General features: G+C 34.2%; 1 pseudogene; it reads left to right on the top strand.

Annotated features, from left to right (window-relative positions):
• Positions 1–16237: 16237 nt before the first annotated feature.
• LOC143625021 (zinc finger BED domain-containing protein RICESLEEPER 2-like) lies at positions 16238–19405 on the top strand (annotated as a pseudogene).
• The last annotated feature ends 3688 nt before the right edge of the window (positions 19406–23093 follow it).

Here is a 23093-nt window from a genome sequence, read left to right as displayed (position 1 = left end):
CGGTATTTTTTTCACCCAAGATTGGGTCTCTCTACCAGGTGTTCTGCCTGTAGCTTCGGGAGGTATTCACGTTTGGCATATGCCTGCTTTGACCGAGATATTTGGGGATGATTCCGTACTACAGTTCGGTGGAGGAACTTTAGGGCACCCTTGGGGAAATGCACCTGGTGCTGTAGCTAATCGAGTAGCTCTAGAAGCATGTGTACAAGCTCGTAATGAAGGACGCGATCTTGCTGTTGAGGGTAATGAAATTATCCGTGAGGCTACCAAATGGAGTCCTGAACTAGCTGCTGCTTGTGAAGTATGGAAGGAGATCAAATTTGAATTCGCTCTGGTGGATACTATTGATTAAATTCCAAGCAACGGATACTTTGGATAAGGATAAGAAGATATAACGTTCGTTCTCTTCATTGAATTTCAATGAAATTCGGCCCAATCTTTTACTAAAAAGATTGGGCCGAATCCAACATGCATATATTTTACATACTTATATAGATATAGAAATACTTATATAGATATAAAAAATTTCAAATAAAAACTCGAAGACTAAACAACTCAAATCTTTCTATTTTTGTATTGGATCCACAATGAATCCTATGGATCCTTAGGATTGGGATATTCTTTTAGATCCTGTAGTTTCCCTGGATCGAGACAGGTATCACAACTCTTTCTACCCATCCTGCATATTGTCCTTTTTGTTCCGTATTCGTATTGTCATAGAAACTTAACTTATTATTAGTTATTAGATGAGATTTTACGAAAAAATTGTTCGTAGGTTTGTGGAGAGAACAAATCATTTTTTCAATACTCACACTTCTTATTAGTTAATAATTCTAGTGATTGTATTTATATGCTTATTCCTGATAGGAAATACAATATTCAAAATTCAAATAAATGATTTTTCGTCGAATGACTATTCATCTATTGTATTTTCATGCAAATATGGAGCAATAAAACTATATGAAAAGATATTGGTTCAATTCGATCTTATTTAAGAAGGAGTTCGAACACAGATGTAGGCTAAGTAAATCAACGGGCAGTCTTGGTCCTATTGAAATTGAAAATGCCAACGAAAGTCAAGATCCGAATATAAATGATACGGATAAAAACATTCAGAGTTGGAGTGGTCATGACAATTACAGTAATGTTGATCTTTCTTTTGGCGTCAAGGACATTCGGAATTTCATCTCTGATGATACTTTTTTAGTTAAAGAGAATAATGGGGACATTTATTCTATATATTTTGATATTGAAAATCAAATTTTTGAGATTGACAATGATCCTTCTTTTTGTAGTGAACTAGCAAGTTCTTTTTATCGGAATTCTAGTTATCTGAATAATGGATCTAAGAGTAAGAATACCGACAATGATCCTTCCATGAATGATCCTTCCATGAATGATACTCAGTATACTTGGAATAATCACATGAATAGTTGCATTGACAGTTATCTTCAGTCTCAAATCTGTATTGATAGTTACACTGTAAGTGGTAGTGACAATTCCAGTCACAATTACATTTCTAGTTCCATTTGTGGTGAAAGTGGAAATAGTAGTCAAAACGCGGATGCCAGAACGAGTGATCAAATTATACGAGAAAGTTCTACTGATCTGGAAAGTTCTACTGATCTAGAAAGTTCTACTGATCTGGATGTAACTCAAAAATACAAGCATTTGTGGGTTCAATGCGAAAATTGTTATGGATTAAATTATAAGAAATTTTTTAAATCAAAAATGAATCTTTGTGAACAATGTGGATATCATTTGAAAATGAGTAGTTCAGATAGAATCGAACTTTCGATCGATCCGGGTACTTGGGAGCCTATGGATGAAGACATGGTCTTTCTGGATCCCGTTGAATTTCATTCGGAGGAGGAGCCTTATAAAAATCGGATCGACTCTTATCAAAGAAAGACAGGATTAACCGAGGCTGTTCAAACAGGCATAGGGCAACTAGACGGTATTAACGTAGCAATTGCGGTTATGGATTTTCAGTTTATGGGGGGTAGTATGGGATCCGTAGTTGGGGAGAAAATTACCCGCTTGATTGAATACGCTACTAAAGAATTTCTACCTCTTATTATAGTGTGTGCTTCTGGAGGGGCACGCATGCAAGAAGGAAGTTTGAGCTTGATGCAAATGGCTAAAATCTCATCTGCTTTATATGATTATCAATCCAATAAAAAGTTATTCTATGTACCGATCCTTACATCTCCTACTACCGGTGGGGTGACAGCTAGTTTTGGTATGTTGGGGGATATCATTATTGCTGAACCCAATGCCTACATTGCCTTTGCGGGTAAAAGAGTAATTGAACAAACATTGAATAAAACAGTACCCGACGGTTCACAAGCGGCTGAGTATTTATTCCAGAAGGGCTTATTCGATTTAATCGTACCACGTAATCCTTTAAAAAGCGTTCTGAGTGAGTTATTTCAACTCCACACTTTCTTTCCTTTGAATCAAAATTAAAACATTCAGTTCAATTATTTTGAGCAAACTAGTAATTAGTTTATCTAATTAGTTTATCGGAATCCAAGTAAAAATTAGACGAATGGGGTTTTCTTTGTTGACATAAGATCTAATTGTATAAAGAATCAAAAGTCACATCAAATTGAAAATCCGTCCCCTTTTCTATATTCATTATTATTTATCAACAAGATAAAAGATGAAATTCTTATTTTCGTAAAAGTAAAAAAAAAAAAGATCTTCTTCTCGTCATATATAATTCAAATCTATTAAATATAGAATTTTTTATCTTTCTATATCTTACGATAATCCTATTTTGACTAAGAATCCCTACTGGATAGGATTCTAACAAACCCTTCAATATAATTCAATATAAATAGAATCTAACTAAGTAGAATCTAATTCATTTTTAATAAGCTTTTTGCTTAATAAATGAAATTCGAAGACAAGAGTAAAAAATGAAGAAAAAAATATCTCATCAATATCCTTTCAAATCCTTCATGTAGAAAGATAAAAAACTACATTATATACTCACTTAGATAGATACTTATATCTATATAATAATAATAATTCTCAAATTATAATAAGTAAGATATCCTTATATATAATAAGATATATAATAAGATATCTTTATATTCTAAATTGATATTATAAATAATAAATATAAAATCTAAATAATAATAACAGGTACAAATAGTCAATCGAGGTACCCATTCTATGACAACTCTTAACTTTTCCTCTATTTTGGTCCCTTTAGTAGGCCTAGTATTTCCGGCAATCGTAATGGCTTCTTTATTTCTTCATGTTCAAAAAAACAAGATTGTTTAGAGCCGATGGCACAAAATCTCATCTATTTTTTTTACGTTTGTATCATAACACAGATATCCTTTAGCAAAATATGGTATAAGCGGCTTCCGCCGAAAAATTCTTATGTCTCCAGAAAATGCTATATTTTAGCTATTTTCAAATAAACCCGAATCGGCGGATGGCTGAGCTGTAAAGCCAGTCTATCTATATGTATGTGGCTATCTTTAGTGAGTGATACGAAGGGTATGTTATTAGTTTAGATCTAACCAATTTAATGAATTACTCCTAAAGGTTCACATCAAACTAGTTCAAACTAGTGCTAGTTGATGCGAGTTACTTCAGAAACAAACAGACTAAAGTCAAATTCATTTGGGGTATTCTCTCAATTCCAAAAAAGCAACGGGATCAAGTATGAGTTGTCGATCAGAACATATATGGATAGAACCTATAAAGGGGGCTTGAAAAATAAGTAATTTATGCTGGGCTATTATCCTTTTTTTAGGTTCATTAGGATTCTTGTTGGTTGGAACCTCGAGTTATCTTGGTAGAAATTTGATATCTTTCTTTCCGTCTCAGCAAATCGTTTTTTTTCCACAAGGAATTGTGATGTCTTTCTATGGGATCGCGGGTCTTTTTATTAGCTCCTATTTGTGGTGCACAATTTCGTGGAATGTAGGTAGTGGTTATGATCGATTTGATATAAAAGACGGAATAGTGTGTATCTTTCGTTGGGGATTTCCTGGAAAAAATTGTCGGGTCTTCCTCCGATTTCTTATAAAAGATATTCAATCCGTCAGAATAGAAGTTAAAGAGGGTATTTATGCTCGGCGTGTCCTTTATATGGATATAAGAGGCCAGGGAGCCATTCCATTGACTCGTACTGATGAGAATTTTACTCCACGGGAAATGGAACAAAAAGCTGCGGAATTGGCCTATTTCTTGCGTGTACCAATTGAAGTATTTTAATTTGAAGTTATTTTCCCGAGAAATGAATGCTTTCTCACCAGGAGGGCAAAAATGCAAGAATCCTCTTTTTCTAGAACATAACTTAATTGATGTTTCTTCAGAACATTCATTCGAGTTAAAGCAGACTATATGGAACAAGTATAAAAAAAACTCCTTGGGGTATCTTTTATATGTATCGATATATACACAACTCAATTAAATAAAAAATGAATAAAAAATCGAAATATCTCATAATAAACCATTTCGAAATAAGGAAATATCCCCCCTTTTGACTTGCTTTTTACTTGTTGGAATTGAGACTTTATATTCAGATAGATAATATCTTGTCATTTTTTCGACGCTTCTTTTTGTGCTCCTTAATGACCAAAAAATTGGATCTCTTATAATGATAACTAGCCAATTTCTTTCTGTCGTTTTTTGCCACCCTTTTTTCATTCACAAGATTCTTCAGAAAATTCCCTCAATTCTTCTATCCCTGACTACTCATAGTCAGTTAATTTTTTTAGAAATCTTAGCTATTTTTATCTAATGATAGAAAATGAGTTCTTTCGTATCAAAATATTAAAAATATTTATATTCATTATTGAAATTGAATATTGAATTTTAGATTGAATTTTCGGGGCATTCATCGAAAGGAGATATGTGCTTCGAATTTTACTATAGGGAAACAATACTTTTTTATTCTTTATTATTTATTCATTTGAATTTTTCGTCTATTTCTGTCTTTTTTTCTAGATTCAAGGCCTAAGAAATCACAAATCAAAAATAGTGAATAGATTCATAGGTTCGATAACTTGTAATAGAACTGATGCGTGAGAGAATATTAGATTACATAGAGTCGACGAATGAGATGGGTTCATTAACAATTCACAGATGAAAAAATGGCAAAAAAGAAAGCATTCACTCCTCTTTTATATCTTGCATCTATAGTATTTTTGCCCTGGTGGATTTCTCTCTTATTTCAAAAAAGTCTGGAATCGTGGGTTACTTATTGGTGGAATCCTAGTCAATCCGAAACTTTTTTGAATGATATTGAAGAACAGAGTATTTTAGAAAAATTCATAGAATTAAAGGAACTCCTCTTCTTAGAAGAAATGATCAAGGAATACTCGGAGACACATCTACAAAACCTTCGTATAGGAATTCACAAAGAAACAATCCAATTAATCAAGATACACAATGAGGGTCATATTCATACGATTTTGCACTTCTCGACAAATATAATATGTTTCATTATTCTAAGTGGTTATTCTATTTTGGGTAATAAAGAACTTGTTATTCTTAACTCTTGGGCTCAGGAATTCCTATATAACTTAAGTGACACAATAAAAGCTTTTTCTCTTCTTTTATTAACCGATTTATGTATTGGATTTCATTCGCCCCATGGTTGGGAATTGATGATTGGCTTTGTCTACAAGGATTTTGGATTTGTTCATAATGATCAAATTATATCTGGCCTTGTTTCAACTTTTCCAGTCATTCTAGATACAATTTTCAAATATTGGATTTTCCGTTATTTAAATCGCGTATCTCCGTCACTTGTAGTGATTTATCATTCAATGAATGACTAAAAAATAGTCTACTTAATCCAATTATAATGTTTCTTACTTTGCAGTTGTACATAAGCAAAACATTGAAAATTGCTTTCTATTTCTACCCATCCCGGAGATTCATCCTATATTCCTATATATTAATCGAGTCAAATTATTCCAGTAAATAACAGAATCGTGGATAGGAAACTCCATTAGTGACCTACCCCAATTTATTGTAGAAATTTTCGGGATCAATGATTGGACCATGCAAACTAGAAATAATTTTTCTTGGATAAAGGAACAGATTACTCGATCTATTTCCGTATCGCTCATGATATATATAATAACTCGTACACCCATTTCAAATGCATATCCCATTTTTGCACAGCAGGGTTATGAAAATCCACGAGAAGCGACTGGACGTATTGTATGCGCCAATTGCCATTTAGCTAATAAACCGGTGGATATTGAGGTTCCGCAAGCGATACTTCCCGATACTGTATTTGAAGCAGTTGTTCGAATTCCTTATGATACGCAACTGAAACAAGTTCTTGCTAATGGTAAAAAAGGGGCTTTGAATGTAGGGGCTGTTCTTATTTTACCAGAGGGTTTTGAATTAGCCCCTCCCGATCGTATTTCCCCCGAGATAAAAGAAAAGATGGGTAATCTGTCTTTTCAGAGCTATCGCCCCAATCAAAAAAATATTCTTGTCATAAGCCCTGTTCCTGGTCAGAAATATAGTGAAATGACCTTTCCTATTCTTTCCCCGGACCCCGCTACTAAGAAAGACGTTCACTTCTTAAAATATCCTATCTACGTAGGTGGAAACAGGGGAAGGGGCCAGATTTATCCTGACGGGAGCAAAAGTAACAATACAGTTTATAATGCTACAGCATCAGGTATAGTAAGCAAAATCCTACGAAAAGAAAAATGGGGATACGAAATAACCATAGCGGATGCATCGGATGGACGTCAAGTGGTTGATATTATCCCTTCGGGGCCAGAACTTCTTGTTTCAGAAGGCGAATCTATCAAATTGGATCAACCGTTGACAAGTAATCCTAATGTGGGCGGATTTGGTCAGGGAGATGCAGAAATAGTACTGCAAGATCCATTACGTGTACAAGGCCTTTTGTTCTTCTTCGCATCTGTTATTTTGGCACAAATATTTTTGGTTCTTAAAAAGAAGCAATTCGAGAAGGTTCAATTGTCCGAAATGAATTTCTAAACTCGCGCATTTATCGACATCAAGTTTTTAAAAAGAACCAAATTCTTTTTAGTAATTATGATATAAAAAAAGAAATTATAAAAGCCCTTTTTATACTATTTTTCTACGAGATGCCGGTAATTCCTTGTACCATATTCCTAGCCATAGTATGTAGATTGTGAGGAAGACTGTTTGACTTGACCCCCTCTTTCTTTTTTTGTTTGTTTTTTTTTTTCAAAAAACCGGGGTGATGTTATTATGTTGCTATTGTGAGATTGAAATGTCATAAAATGCATTTGATTCTAATACAATTTACTTTGGCTAGATCCTATCCAAAAGGAAACGCGAAATAGAACGGATAAATGAAGGGAACAAATATTTCTGGGAGGGGTTATTCGTCTTACTAGTCTTCGACACAAGAAAAGGATTTTTCACACCCTTTTCTTGTGTCGAAATAATAATGATTCTTTATCTTTATACTGTTCGTCAAACATTCCTAGTTTTTTTTTCGATTTTTTAGAGACGTATCAGAACGTTTTTTAGAGTTATTACGTATTTTTTTCTTATTATTATATTATCTTATCATAATAAATAATTACGTATACATAATTACGTATACTATAAATATAAAATACTATAAAAGTGGTGGACAAACAAAAGAGGAGGGGAAAATTGATTGAGTAAATAGAACTTATTCAATGAACTTATAAAAAAATCTTCTAATTATTAAGAACTCAACGGGACCTTCTCCCTCAAATCAGACAAACAAAGAAGGGAATCCGGTGAGTTCTTACGCTTTCATGTATACAACTCAATTCATCCTATTACTACAGGGATGAACCCAACCCGGAATATGAACCATAAAAGAAAACGCCTACTAAACCGATCACAAGAATACCAGCTACAGTACCTATTATCCAAAGAGGAATTCTTCCAGTAGTATCGGCCATTTCCGCCACTTCCCTCCACATTTCATCAAGTGGTCATGCTAGAGACATAAACAGTCATGGATAATTATGAGATGAGATCCTTCCGAATGGGCTAAGAGAGAGAATACCTAGAATGATTAGTCTATTATTTTAGTTCTCTCTCGTTTTCTTAATTGAAGAAATAATTGGAAAATAAAACAGCAAGTACAAAAATGAGTAATAACCCCTAGTAGAGGCTGGTACGATTCAATTCAACATTTTGTTCGTTTGGGTTTGATTGTGTCATAGCTCTATAATTCGGATTAGGTTTATCGTTGTATGAACTGCATTGCTGATATTGACCCCAAAAAAGAAACGGTAGGTACAGCTAGGCCGTGAACAGCCAACCATCGCACTGTAAAAATTGGATAGGTTCGATCTATGGTCATTGAGGCCTCCTAAAAAGATCTACTAAATTCATCGAGTTGTTCCAAAGAATCAAAACGGCCGGTGATTAATGGAATTCCTTGTCGGTTCTCTGTGAAATACTCGTTTGGCCGAGGGCTTCCAAACACATCGTAAGCTAAACCAGTGCTGACGAATAACCAACCCGCAATGAATAGGGAAGGTATAGTAATGCTATGAATGACCCAGTAGCGAATACTGGTAATAATCTTAGCAAAAGAACGTTCTCCCGTGCTTCCAGACATGCTGAGCTCCACATATTCTTGTACAGTCAAAAGGGGATCGATTCCGTAAAAGATTGGATCAGTAAATGTAAATTCACTGAAAAAATCTTTGTGAGATCGTCAATATTGTACCGAGGGCGTCTTTAGAGTATACCGAATCAGTATAGCTATCCTTCTTCTGACACAGCAATGCACTTTCAATAAGTATTGGAAAAAGGTGCTAAATAATTTCTTTCTTGTTGTTTGTCGATGTAAAAGAATGTCCCATTCAATAGAAAATTATTGAATTTCAAATAATCTATTTCTCGCCATTATGAGTTTAGGGCTATAAACTAAGGATAGGGTAAAATGCGAATCTGATAAGTGAGTTTCTAATAATTCATGAAATGATTAGAATATTACCGCAAATGTAAGTAGATTTTAGATCTATAAATCTTTGTTATTCATAGTTGTATAAGCGCTTTTTTATCTTTTCAGTTTCACAAAATAAACACAGTTCATAATGGCAATATTAGCAGGGGCAATTTTAACTAATTTATATACAAATGAGTTGATCAGGGTTACTTTATTTCTAACGAAACATATTTGTTGAACTTGAATCGTTTCAACCCACTCATTATTTTGAAATTTGAATATAACTTGTTTTAACCCAAACATATTTTTGATTAGAACAGGTTTTAAAATGTACATATTTTAAGCAGAACCTGTTATGACCTAAGTCAAATTGGACCTGTTTAAAATTAGCGTTTGGACCTGAACCTGTTCTCTTCTGATTCATTACCCAACCCGAGCCTATTTTGTATATATTGTATAGAGCCTGATTTAACCAGAGCCAAATGGACCCGTTTTAGATCAGCCAGTCCTGACCCAAACCCGCTCTGACCCTTTACCCAACCCGACCGAACTTGTTCTAAAGCACCTGTGACCTTCAAATTAATAACTTGAAGTTTGTTAAATGCATGAGTACCTTGGTGGCATTTGCAATTCTCTATTGAATGAAACGCACATTAATGAACTTCTCGCTGAGAGTTCGTGATCGTTTACAACCCTAAATTAATGTACATTGGATGAGCACAAAAGAAATAAAAAAAATGTAAAAACAAACCCTCAACGAATTATCAAAAGCGTTCCTATGTTATTTATTTGCTATATCCCGTTTTATTATCGATTTTGTTATTAAACTGCCATTTTTACAACAAATTACCTGCATCAGTCATGTATCATTTATACTTAAATAGATAGTTGATTATATCATACTAAGATATTTGTTGTAAAAGATAAAATGAGAACATAACTATATATCAACCTACAACCTACAAGTATGTCTCAGAAACTACCCTTGTGTATAACCAGTCCTGACTCCGTCTAGAACACCACTTCACTCCATCAAGCAACAGCACCTTCATTCTGGAGCATTTGATCAAAGTGCCAAACACCTGAAATTAAAGTGTGGTTTACTGTATTTTGGTAGATATCCTAATGGTATCTCAAATTACAAATGATCATTATGTCGAACACTTGATATTTGAATATAGGTTAACCATTTCTATCAAGTACAATGACATTTGAAAGTGAAATGAGATTAAGATGATTCATCATCATCATCATCATACTCAGTAAATCCCACCATTAGCAAAGCTATGATAGGGTATAAGGAGGGTAGGATGTAGACAGTCTTGCCTCTACCCCGTAGGAATAGAGAGGCTGCTTTCGGTGAGACCCCCAGCTCGATTGTAGTTTTGCATCAAGCTTTGGACACAAGGCACATAACACTCAACCACCGGAACACCGGCCGATTGGTGCATGTACCCTTGTCTTTCGGCTATCATTAAGATGATTAAACATTGAAAACTTTACCATGTCCTTTGCCGACTCTTCTTAGTTGAGAAACATACTCGGTTTAGTTGAGAAACATACTCGGATATCTTCTTGGTAGCTTCAACCATTGATTAGATAAATATATTACTTAGAACTTATGTGAACCACATGGAGGTTAAAAAGTTTCTCATTTATCAACTTCTCCAAGGTCGACAATGCTAGCTCTATTTCTAGAATTAAATGTAGTAGAAAATAACTATAACTTTAAAACTTATTATTAATCCAATCATTACATACAAACAATTATACATTATACAAAACTTACCATACAATGCAACTCCTTTCTCTTCTCAACCAAACTCAGACAACAGTATTACAATTGATTGCAACTTCACCTTCCTGTCTTGTTTGTCCTAAAAATAACAATATATATATATATATATATATATATCCACACCAGAGAAAGTACCACTACCGGTTAAATACAAAAATATATATTAAAGCTAAGATATAGACTATAAAAATGCTCAAAAACCTCGTACTCCATCAACTTTTCAGCATTTTTCCTTTCTTCTTCACTAAACTCCTTTAAGAACCTATAAAATTGGCATATCGTAAATATATAAACCAGATTAAACCATGTTTTAGTAACCAACCATGGTGTCAACATCTGTCAATAAATATTAGAATAAACTTGGACTTTAAAAAACTTTTGAAATGAAATAATGAGCATAAAATAGCAAAACACAATATTGGTAATAACATATACCTCTCCTATACAATCATGAAATAATGGAAAGCATGAGATCATTTTGCTATGAATATAGCTTGGCCTGGAGCTATGCATGCCTTGTAGTTCAGGTTTCTAGATAGACTACACACATGGTCTGCATTTGAAGAAACAAAGAAACAACAAACGTCAATTTCTTGAGCACAAATTCATATAAGTTTGAGAAGTAAAACCGAATAGCCGAATTAGTTGTAAAACCAATGGTGATGCTGATTTTTATGGTTTTGTTATGGTTATATATATGTTTAAATAACTGAACTAATCAAGCCAAAATAAATGAACCAGTTGTGAAGTCGATGGTTTGATTATGCTTTTCTTGATAGCTTATTTTTACGGTTATAGCCATTTGCGTATAACTATCTGAATTAATCGAAACGAACCGAACCACGAAATGACGAAAACAAATCTTTATATTTTATTGTTTGTAAATACTATGGTATATGTTGATATAGTTTTTTTATGTTCTTTTTATAAGTAATAAATTAGATGATGCTTATTCTCCAATGTATTTAAAAGATTGCTCATATTGTATTTAATAAATGTGATTATATTTATTAATTGAAATTAGCTTGAATATGCAACCATCCATCCAAGGTCACTGGTTAACCAACTGATAGCTAGCCAAACCATATTTTCCATTAACTTAATAAACTGAACCGTTTAAGACGAAAAAAAAAATATCAGCTATAAAGATCTAAAAATCAATACATGGCCTATACTTATAGGTTTAGTTTTAGCCCATAACGTTACCAATTTAGTTTCATCCATAAATCAAACCAACCTAATTTGGAAGATGAATGTGAATGCCAATTTAGCAATTTAGATTTTGAAATATGATGTGCTGCGAACCATGTATGCCGGAGCAATATTGGGAGTGGGGTAAAAACCGCTAGTAAAACACGTGAGCAAAAAAGTAGTAACTGCTTTTTAATCCTTATCAAACGGCCAATATTCAATCTTGGTTCTTATCGGACGGTCAAATTTAAACTTCACTATAGGCTTATCAAAGGGCTGAGAATCAATCTTGGATTCTTATCCAACGGTCAGTTTTGAATCACACTATATGGTAACCTATTAGTATAATTTGTTATAGTTTGCTATGGTGGGGCCCAAATAATTAATTGATAGTGAAAACTGACAAGTTGCAAGTAATGCTTGTTACCGATCCACATTGATTCGAAACGTTGCATCCATCTGGAGCATTGTCATTGACCCGAAGTGCCATACCAAATCAGAGCCCTGTAGTTACCCCAAGCTAAGCAAGCTTTACAATTTAGGATATAGAAGTCGAAAGCAACAAAAGATAGGTATAAGAGAGATGGTTTTCTTTATATTATTTGTAGTTTGAGGGAGGTTTTAAAAATGATCAACTAAAACGTAATCTGAGATATTTACATGACTTTTTTTTATTTCGTTGTAGTGCTCGTTGTGGGAAAGGATATGGATAGACTTACTCAATTAAGCTTATAAGAACTCGATTAGTGATCATGTCCTGGGTCGGGTACAATTGGTTCACATATTTAGCTTGATTATACGGGTAGCATGCCCTATCATATATTCTTTTAGTTTGTTGTGGTAGTGTGTGAAGAAAAAAAAAGTAGTGTCACATAGACGCCACGTGTGTAGTGGGTGGCTTCACATTTCACATTTAGAATTGTGGAATGTGGATAGGTGGAATGTGAAATGTGGTGATGAGTGAAAGAAATCTTTGTAGAAAAAAAAAATAAAATCGAACACCCATCGCTCACACCCACGATCTTCTTCAGCATTGTGCCACCGTGCCTCATGTTGTGCCTTCGTGATGGTGCTCCGCACCGTTGCTGCCCATAGGGGGCTTAGGGCCCAAACCGCATATTCCACAATACATTTTTGAGTTCATATCCATTTCATTTTAAATTGTTATTGTTATTTTTGTTGTTATTGTAATTGTTATTGATTTTTCAGTTTTAATTTATTTAAGAATAAACCTGTCACATAGTTAGTAAAACAGGAATGCATATTAAGTTTGTTCAAATAATCAATCAATCAATCATACCTAGTAAAATCCCACCGACAGCAAAGCTATAAGTAGGGTCTGGGGAGGGTGGGATGTAGGCACACCGTACCTCTATCCAAAGGAATAAAGAGGTGGCTTCCAGAGAGACCCTCGGCTCTAAGTACATGTGTATGAAGCAAAATAAAGAAAATCAAAGTTTAACAGTTATATAAAAACTACTACTAATTATAATAATATTAATAATAAGATCACAGTTTAACAGCTATATAAAAGCTAATAATAATTATAATAATAATAATATATGTAAGGGAAATACCATTATGGTATGTGACCTAAATAAGTTAAGTCTAAGCCCTAAGGTATTCAATTCTCTCTAAAAATCCTTAACTTTAATTCTACTTCTCCACGAATTCCTATCCTCAACCATGTCCTCGAAGAGGTTTAGGTCTATCAAATCATTAAATAAATATGTTTGAATTGTAACAACAGCAAAGAATGATTTGAGTAAAGAATGATTTGATTAGATAGCAGTGGGTTGCGTGTGAGGCAGGCTAATTATAAAAGTTTGCATGCGGGTTTGAGTATACTGGTTGGTTTATTGAAAACTCCATCAGGTGACTATTAATTAGAGCTGGCAATTTATACACGAGACACGAATATACGACACGTACCTACACGACCTTAACAGGTGACAAGTAAGGCCTTAACAAGTTTCGTGTAATAAACAGGTAGACACGAATTTACCTGTTAATTTTCGTGTCTAAACAGGTAAAATACCTGTTTACCTGTAAGTACCTGGTTAGATTTTTATAATTAAATATATATATATATAATATTATAATTATAAACTATTATTATCCATTTATCCCAAACCCTAACTCCCGTTTCCATTTTTCACTTTTCCACTTTCACGTTTCCAAACCTTAACTCACATCTCCATCGCCGCCGCCACTTCTCCGGCCAAACCTCTCTTCACCCGCCGCCCTTCTCCGGTGATTCCTCTGCCACCACTTCTCAGCCGGCACCACTTCCTCACCGGACTTTCTCAGTTTCTCCTCTCCGTTGTCAGAGCCGCCCCCACCCGTTGGTGCTTCCTTTTACTTGGTAAGTTATTAATCTCTACCTACCTATTATTCATCTAGTTTTTAGATTCATATTATTATTTTGTTGCAATTTAGGAATGAGATTAATTTTTAGATTCTAATATAACTATTAAGTATTGATGTGAATTATAGGGCTATTTCAATTGGTTATTTGGTTTTGAACTTTTGATTGCTCACATTTGTTGGTTTTTACTATTTAGGTAATTATGAGTGACCCACAAAAGAAGGCGGAGAAGACAAAGGATAAGAAAGCCAAAACAACGGTATGTTTGTTTATTCAACTATACTTATTTTGGTTTAAGTTTGTTTTTTTTTTTTTTTTTGTAACTTTATGTATTTTTTTTTTCTTTATTGATTCTAGATGGAGAGTGATTGTAACACCCCAACTCGGAACGGGCTGGCGTGTTACTATTACAGATATCAAATCAACGCCACAATCCAAAATACAACAAAAATTAATGCAACCTACGTCATATTATTAAACAAAATGAATTAACTTTTAGAAGCTTGAACTTCATTTTTATCTCTCATCACTAAATTCCCCGAATCCCGGATTACCTGAAAACAAAATAAGAAAAACAAAACAAGAAAACACGGCTGAGCCAAAAATTGCCCAGTAACGGAAAGAACAATAGTATAGGTAAAGGCACACATAAGACAAAACACATACTGAAGTAAAACTGAAACTATTGCGGATATGAAACCACGTTTTAGACCGAACTATAATTAGATGCGAAACATAATCCGATACACGATCGGGACGTAATCTGAATATACTCAAATTTAACCAAATGCGTATACACATATCAAAACGGACCAGAAATATAGCGAAACAAAATATAATTACTAAAATACACGACGATGATGTTAAAATAAATAGGTCGTGTAATACGGAAGCACCCAGAGCCTAAACAGAGGGGTACACAGCTAGCTAGTCCATGCACCAAGGAGACGGTGTGGGTGGCGTGCACACATTGTTCCATCTCAAACAGAAGTCAGGAGTCAGGAGTCAGGAGTCAGAAGTCGGAGCTAAGATCGATCTATACGCCTCTAAGTGGCCAAGGTACTACATGAGTACTTTCAGAGACGCCGTGAACTTTGATTACGCACTGTCACGATAAGTGCCATGTCAGGAGTCAGGAGTCAGGAGTCGGAGCTAAGATCGATCTATACGCCTCTAAGTGGCCAAGGTACTACATGAGTACTTTCAGAGACGCCGTGAACTTTGATTACGCACTGTCACGATAAGTGCCATGTCGTTGACGCCCCAACGACAAGTCAGAATTTGCTCGGGTAACAGAGTACAAAAACTAAAATCGTATAACTAAAAATATTCAAACAGGAACATGCAATAATGAATTCAAAATATATATAACCTATTGCATGCTATAAAATTAATATAAACATATCATACAAATAAACCGAACTAGATCTGTAACTGACAGATAACAAAAATCCGCACTACGAAGTGACGGACATCGAATATAAAATGGACTAGAACCAATACTATGAGTGAAGAAAAACAGAATCCGTACCTTAATTTAACGAGCAAAGGGAAAGTAAATAAAATACGGTAGTTCTCAAGTCGTGCTTGCACCTATATTATAAATTCCTTAAATCAGGTTTATGGGTCTTCAGTTTGGTTGTCATGTTACTTGACAACCACGGTTCTGGCGACGGAAACATTTGGGAACTTTTAATTAATTACTTTATATATATATTGTTGTATTTTACTTACTAACCAGTTTCCAAAATCATGGAATTATCATTGCCATCACAACTTAGTTGGAAATATTCAATATCCGAATTACCTACCACTTGATTAGTCAATTGTTGTTATATGACCCTGACCCAACTTCTTAAATATTATTTACTCACATACATATATTCTTGAAAAATAGATTCAATTAATTACTCTTATTAAACAAATAAACAAAGTTAGAAACTAAACAATTATGGAGTTTATGTGCCTAGGAATCCAAAGCTACATTTAGTGACCTTATCGTCTTGAGGTCTAAACACCATCTTTTAGTCTACGGAACCATGAAGATAAAGTTGACAAATAAAAACCAAAACAAGCCAACAGCCGAAACAAGATTTATTAACATCATTAATAGTATGTTTTCTTTGTAAATTGAGTTTTGGATTATGCCATAGTCGCCAGAACGGGTGATCACCGAAATCGAATATCGGACTTTTAAGCATCGGATCGGAAGTGTTACCTCAAAATTCGAACAGCAGATAACGAGGAAGCAGCGGTGGTTCACCTTCGTAGTCACGTGACGATAACTGTCTCCACTAAAACAGAGAGGTCAATGGTTGTCTTCGGCAGCAGCGGTGGCGGCGGTGGTTGGCGATAACAATAGTCGGCGATAGTTGAAAAGAACCGAACCAACGGTGAGATAGCAGCAGCTGTGGTTAACTACAGCGGTGACAGAAAGCGGCGAGGAGGGTGGCGAAGGTCGCCGTTTTCCGGCGACGAGTTGCAGGTCGGCGGTAAGGGTGTATACGGCAGAGAGATACAGAGATTTAAGGTTTTGTTATCTTGGAGTCTTATCGCGTTTGTGTATATATATATTAAACGAGTTATAAGCGTGATCAAATTCCTAAATAAGTTAGTTGTTTGTTGCTCAAGTTTTCGCTGGAATGTTACAAGTTGTAAACTTGCTCAAACTCAAATTCTTAAATTTCATATTTTATTCAAAACACTCATCCGTTGATGTTATTATTATTATTATTAATTATACCATTTACAGTTTAAAATAATATTTATATTAAAATTATGGTTATTCGTTTGTTATCTAATACAAAAGTTTGGGTTATTATAGTGATTCTATAAAAATTGATTTAGAAGATGAATCCTCAATGGATATGGATGTGGATGATGAGGTTCACTTGGCGGAGGAAGAAGATATAGACGATACTAAATCAGGGTCAAAGAGAAAACAACATGAAAGAAAAGAGAGATCTCCTGTGTGGGATTACTTCATCAAACATACAAAAGAAAAGGTACGAAAAAAGGTTCCAACCGAGTGCAAGAAATGCCATCATATTATGATATATCATAGTGGGCAAGGTACGGGTAATCATACGAAACACTTAAGAAGCTGCTATGGTACTACAAGAAATGCCATCATATTATGATATATCAAATGCTTTTAAATTCTAACATGAAGTTAAAGTCGTCTTCTTTTTCTAACAATACGTTTCGTGAGAAGCTTATAGATGCTATTGTGATGTATGAATTACCTTTGTCATTTGTTGAGTATACGGCCTTTAAAGATTTGTTTAGATACTTGCAGCCCGATGTGAATATTCCCTCTAGAAATACTGTAAAATCTGATTTAGTGCAAAAGTTTAAGAGAGAAAAGGAAAAGATGAAAGCCATTCTTATGGAATCACCTGGGAGGTTATGCTTAACTGGAGATTTATGGACTTCTATTACTACTGATGGGTATTTAGCAATTACAGTTCATTATATTGATAAACATTAGGTTTTGCAAAAGAGAGTTTTATCATTTTCTTTCATGCCACCACCTCATACTGGTGTTGCCTTATGTGAAAAGGTGTTTTCTATTCTAGGAGAGTGGGGTATAGAAAAAAATATTTAGTGTGACGTTGGATAATGCATCTTCTAATGATGCTTTCATTAGGCTTCTAAGAGAACAGTTGAATACAAAATCACTACTTGTTTCTAAGGGTGCTTTTTTTTCACTTGAGATGTTGTGCCCATATTTTGAACTTGATTGTGCAAGATGGGCTAAAGGAAGTTGATGATTGTGTTTACAAAATAAGAGAGAGTATCAAGTATGTGAAAGGTTCACAACAAAGGAGGGAAAAGTTTTTGGAATGTGTTGAGTTGTGTTCAATTAAAAAACAAAAGGGGTTAAGGCAAGATGTTGTTACTAGGTGGAATTCCACATTTTTAATGCTTGATGGTGCCCTTTATTATCGACGCGCATTTAGCCATTTATAATTGAGTGATTCTAATTGTAAGGAATGTCCAGTTGCATCAGAGTGGGATAGGATTGAAAACATATGTTCTTTTCTTGAAGTATTTTATGATGTGACAAATGTTTTTTCGGGTACCAAATATGCTACTGCAAACTTGTACTATCCACATGTTTTTTTTGGCTTATTTGACTCTGTATGATGGGATGAATTCAGAAGATGGGTATATAAAAAATATGGCAAACTTGATGATGGGAAGTTTCAGAAATATTGGTCTGATTTTAGTCTTACATTAGCCATAGCTGTGGTTTTGGATCCTAGATACAAGTTGCATTTTATCGATTGGAGTTATTCAAAAGTTTATGGAGATCAAAGTAGTGAATATACGCATGTTGATCAGTTATTGCATTCTACTTTTCATGAATATGCCTTTGCCAATGTGGGTGAGGATACAAGGGATGAGTCAACACCTGCTTCAGATGCTAGCCAAGGTGTTAAGGAGTAAGGACATAAGTGGTGTTTCAACATATGGAGTGAGTGCAAGACTTAAGGTAGTTTTTCTGTTTGTTCATTTATTTGTTTTATGTATATTGTCTTTTATTTATTAACTAACTAATTTTTTATTAATATGTTTTAGGATTTTGATAAATTTCAAAGTAAAGATTTTACAACTAACCAAAAGTCAGAACTGCAATTGTACTTAGAAGAGTCAAGAGTTGATAGGAACTTAGAACTTGATGTGTCGGCTTTTTGGAAAGCCAATGAGTTTAGATATCCCATACTAGCGAGGATGGCAAGAGACTTTTTTACTATTCCGGTATCTACTGTGGCATCGGAGTCGACATTTAGTGCAAGTGGAAGAGTGATTACCAAACATCGAAGTTCACTTAATAAAGCTACTGTTGAGGCTCTAGTATGCAAAAAAGATTGGTTACATGGAGATTTTTGTAATGTCCATCTTTGCTTAATTTTTATAAGTTTTATACATGGTATTATATTGATTTTATAATGTACGTGTTTGTTTGTACTTTGTAGGTTCTAACAAAGTTAGTGTAGAAGAGCTCACTGAAGATATAATGACACTTGACATTAGTTGTGAATCAAATGCTTCAAACTCGGTGAACAATCCTAAGGTACCAACTCCAAACACTTCAAGTAGTGTTGCCCGTTAAAAAGAATGAACAATCCTGTGACATTCGTCAATTTCGAGTCTTGTTTGTATTCGTTTTTGTATTTGTTTATTATGTAAACCGACACGATTTGTAAACCGAAGCTTATGTTATAATCAAAATGATGGATTTATGTTACAATATTGTTTCACACTTGTTGGGTCTTGAAAACATCCTATTTTTATTTTTATTTTTATTTATTTATTATTTATTTATTTATTTTTTTGTTGTTTTGTGTTTTTTGTCTTGATCCATTTTGCATGAAAACTCTTGTGTCTCACACCCATATTTGACCACCAACATTATCCTATATATACACCACATTTTCTCTTCATTTTCCCTTGCTACAACTCCAAAAAAAAAAAAAAAACTCTCTCAAACATCAAAGATTCAAGGTTATCTTCTTAAGTGTTCTTGAAGGATTTTGGTCTTTTATCTTAATTAGTTTATGTAGCCTTATTAATACTTGTTTATGGTTGTGCAACATATATATAATATACACCCCTTGTTTACCTTTGGTAGTTACTTCTCCGATTCCGGTCGGTGAGGTTTCGGACCCCATAAAGCAAGGCTTCATGGAGGACTTCGTGTCCTTGATATATATACATCTGTATAACTTGTTCATACATATTAATCTTGCTTATTTTAGTTTGTTGGTCATGTTTACAAGTTCCATGGTTATGGGTTTTTAAAAGTCTATGCTTCGGTTTAACCGTAAATAGCTCTAAACCGTAAACCGAACTTTGTTACTAGTTTTGTTTGTTTAAACATACTTAGTGTTAGATTTAAGTTTCTAAAATCATTTTTACAAATTCTATGGTTATGGGTTTGTAGAATCTTACCTCGGTCTTAACCCGAAACACGATCCGAACCGAAAACCGAACTTTTGTTTAAAGACTTTATTGTTAACTTTTGGTATTTTTTTTATTTGTACATTATTATACAAGTTCTTTAGTGTTTGGACATGTGGAAACCATCTATGAACTTGTTGTGAGATGGAAACCGAACCAAACCGATTCTTGCTCGCTTAAGACACACAAGTGTGTTTTTTTTAGCCATCAAGACTTGTATATTTCTTTAAAAATAGTTACAAATTGATTTTTAAATATTTTCTTAAGTACTTGGAAATGTTGGATCCAACTTGATCTCATAACAAAGTTTGGGCAGACAAAACCGAACACTCGCTTAACGTGCGTTGTTAGTTCTAAAACAATGGAACTACATACTTGGTTAAGTCTTATTAAATTTTATTGAGTTATCTCATAACATTCAATATTTTGGAAAGTTAACTTTGGGTTTGACCAATTATCAAGACCCGAACCGACAACCCGAACACTCGATAAAAAAAACCCGTTTTAGTATCTTTATTCCAAAGGGATTTGCATTCTTGCATTTTACCCACCTTATTACTTAACATAGGTTGAGTAAATATTAAGGTTAGATACTTTAACCCGGTTTCGAGCAAACTTACATTTTTAAAGGGTTATTATTATAAATTCTTAAATAGTTACATTTTAAATCTTGAACTTTAATTATTTACATTTCTCAACATTTATTTTGTTTAAAGACCTTCAAGACAACCTTTCTAAATTCAAGACTTCTTTTCTTTTTAGGCATTGTGCGTTAAACTCGTCGTTCCGACAAATCTCCAAATTATCATCTTTCAACTTTACCACTTGAAGGTGAGTACTTCATACCCCATTTTCCATCTTTTATTTTGGGGGTGACATTTCATACTTATTCAACAAAATGCTTTATATTTGAATCTTAAACCACAAACGTAGTTGTATACTTTACCTAAATAATTGCTTGATTTGGTGTTCTATGCTTATATGCCTATCTGTTTATCGCTTTTGGTTGGTGGAACTATAAAATCCTAGACTATTTGGCATCCCCTTATAGCAAGGTGTCGTTAACGTAATACAATTAACGATAACTATAAAATCCTAGACTATTTAGCATCCCCTTATAGCTAGGTGTCGCTAATGTGTTTAGCGATATCTATTTATCCATATTACCACTTTTATTTATCGTTTCGTATGCAAGTTTTGTGGCTATCTTTATTATATACTAATATGATTAAACTTATGAATTGCTCACCGACCTTTGTGTTGACAAACTTTATTTTATTAAATGTTACAGGTTTGCATCTTGGTTGATTTATGATTGTGAAGAAAACGACATCAAAGACCTTAGGATATTAGTAAAAATGAACAGTATCAAATTTGCCATATTTTGTGATATCTTGTTTATGATTATTTTATGGATAATTGTTATGTGACATTTTCGATGTTGTGAATTGAAATGAGTTTATTAAATACTGTCACTTTAATTAGTGTCATGTGCTTATGGACAATCGTTACACATCGGCATGTTCCGCCGCCTTTGGTCGGGGTGTGACAGATTGGTATCAGAGCCATGACAATAGGATAGGTGGTTAGACGTAACGACCTAGTATTGTTATGATTAGGGTCCTATACGTGTGCTCATACGTGTTTACTCTATTTTGATTGTTCATATCGCATATTACTTATAAACTTGTTTAAAATTCACCAATATCCTAAATGTTCACATACACACACTTTCATAGTATTTCCAAGGTATCCTTACCTTAAAACGCAAAAAGTAGATTTTCATTGTGTTTTATGGATTACACGATTAACTTGGATCCTGTTTTTTATAATCCCTTAAAGGTTGCATTTATATCGGGTTCGTAGCCCTCATAGGAAGCGAGACATTATAAAACAACCATTTGACAAAAAGATTCCAAGAATCGAAGGTGATTTACTTACCTGGAATGGTGGGATTATAGTGCTCGTTTTCTAGGCCACAAACCATGTTATACATGTCAATACTTTAAGTAGTCGAATGCGAGCGTTCTGGTCGCCATCCTAATTTTTCGGTGTCATAACAATAGAACTACGGTGATTCGTGGACTAGTGCTTTGACATGACGTTGTATCCCGATTTATGGTGTTATTATCGTTATTTGAGTCAAAAACATGAAAAAGTTGCGGTGATTCGTGCACATGTTTAGACTCCAACGTTGTGTTTTATAAATTTTTTTTTTGAGTTGGAATATCAAATCATGGTGGTTCATGTACGATTTTTTTTGACTCTATAAACCTCAAAATCTCAAATTTTTAAGCTTTAACCCCTCAAAATCTCAAAATCATTTACGATTGTTTCCGGTTTGTTGTTTATATACAAAGATTTATATTTTATCTAACACTAACATCTACTCCTCACTAACTTTAGGATTTACAATTAAAAAGAAAATCTAACTTCACCTTATTCTTATTTTATACACTCTCATATCCATTTCTTTTTACCTAAAACTTATTCCATTTCTTTATAATCTTTTAGCATGCCTCCACTAAGACCGTGCAAGAGCACCAACCGAGGTATGGCTGCTTTTATCGTCAAGCAAATGGCCGCTGTGATTCCCGAACTTGTAACTCAAATCCAAGCTACCCAACCTCCTCCACCCGTTGTTGCACCCGTTGAACCCAAACCCGTATCCTACCAATAGAAGCAATTTACTAGTGCCAACCCAACCGAATTCTGGGGTACGAACTGTGCGACTACCTTGTTGCAATGGTTCGAGTCTATGGAGAATGTGTTTAGATATAGCGAGTGCCCCGAAGCGAAAAAGACAAATTTCGCTTCAAGCATGTTTAGAAAAACCGCTC

This window comes from Bidens hawaiensis, unplaced genomic scaffold (assembly GCF_021521415.1).
Source record: "Bidens hawaiensis isolate Kalapana, Puna unplaced genomic scaffold, B.hawaiensis_p1.1 tig00004020_1, whole genome shotgun sequence".
Classification (NCBI taxonomy): Eukaryota; Viridiplantae; Streptophyta; class Magnoliopsida; order Asterales; family Asteraceae; genus Bidens; species Bidens hawaiensis.
The sequence above is the reverse complement of the archived record's forward strand: the minus strand, read 5'-3'. Positions and strand labels throughout refer to the sequence as shown.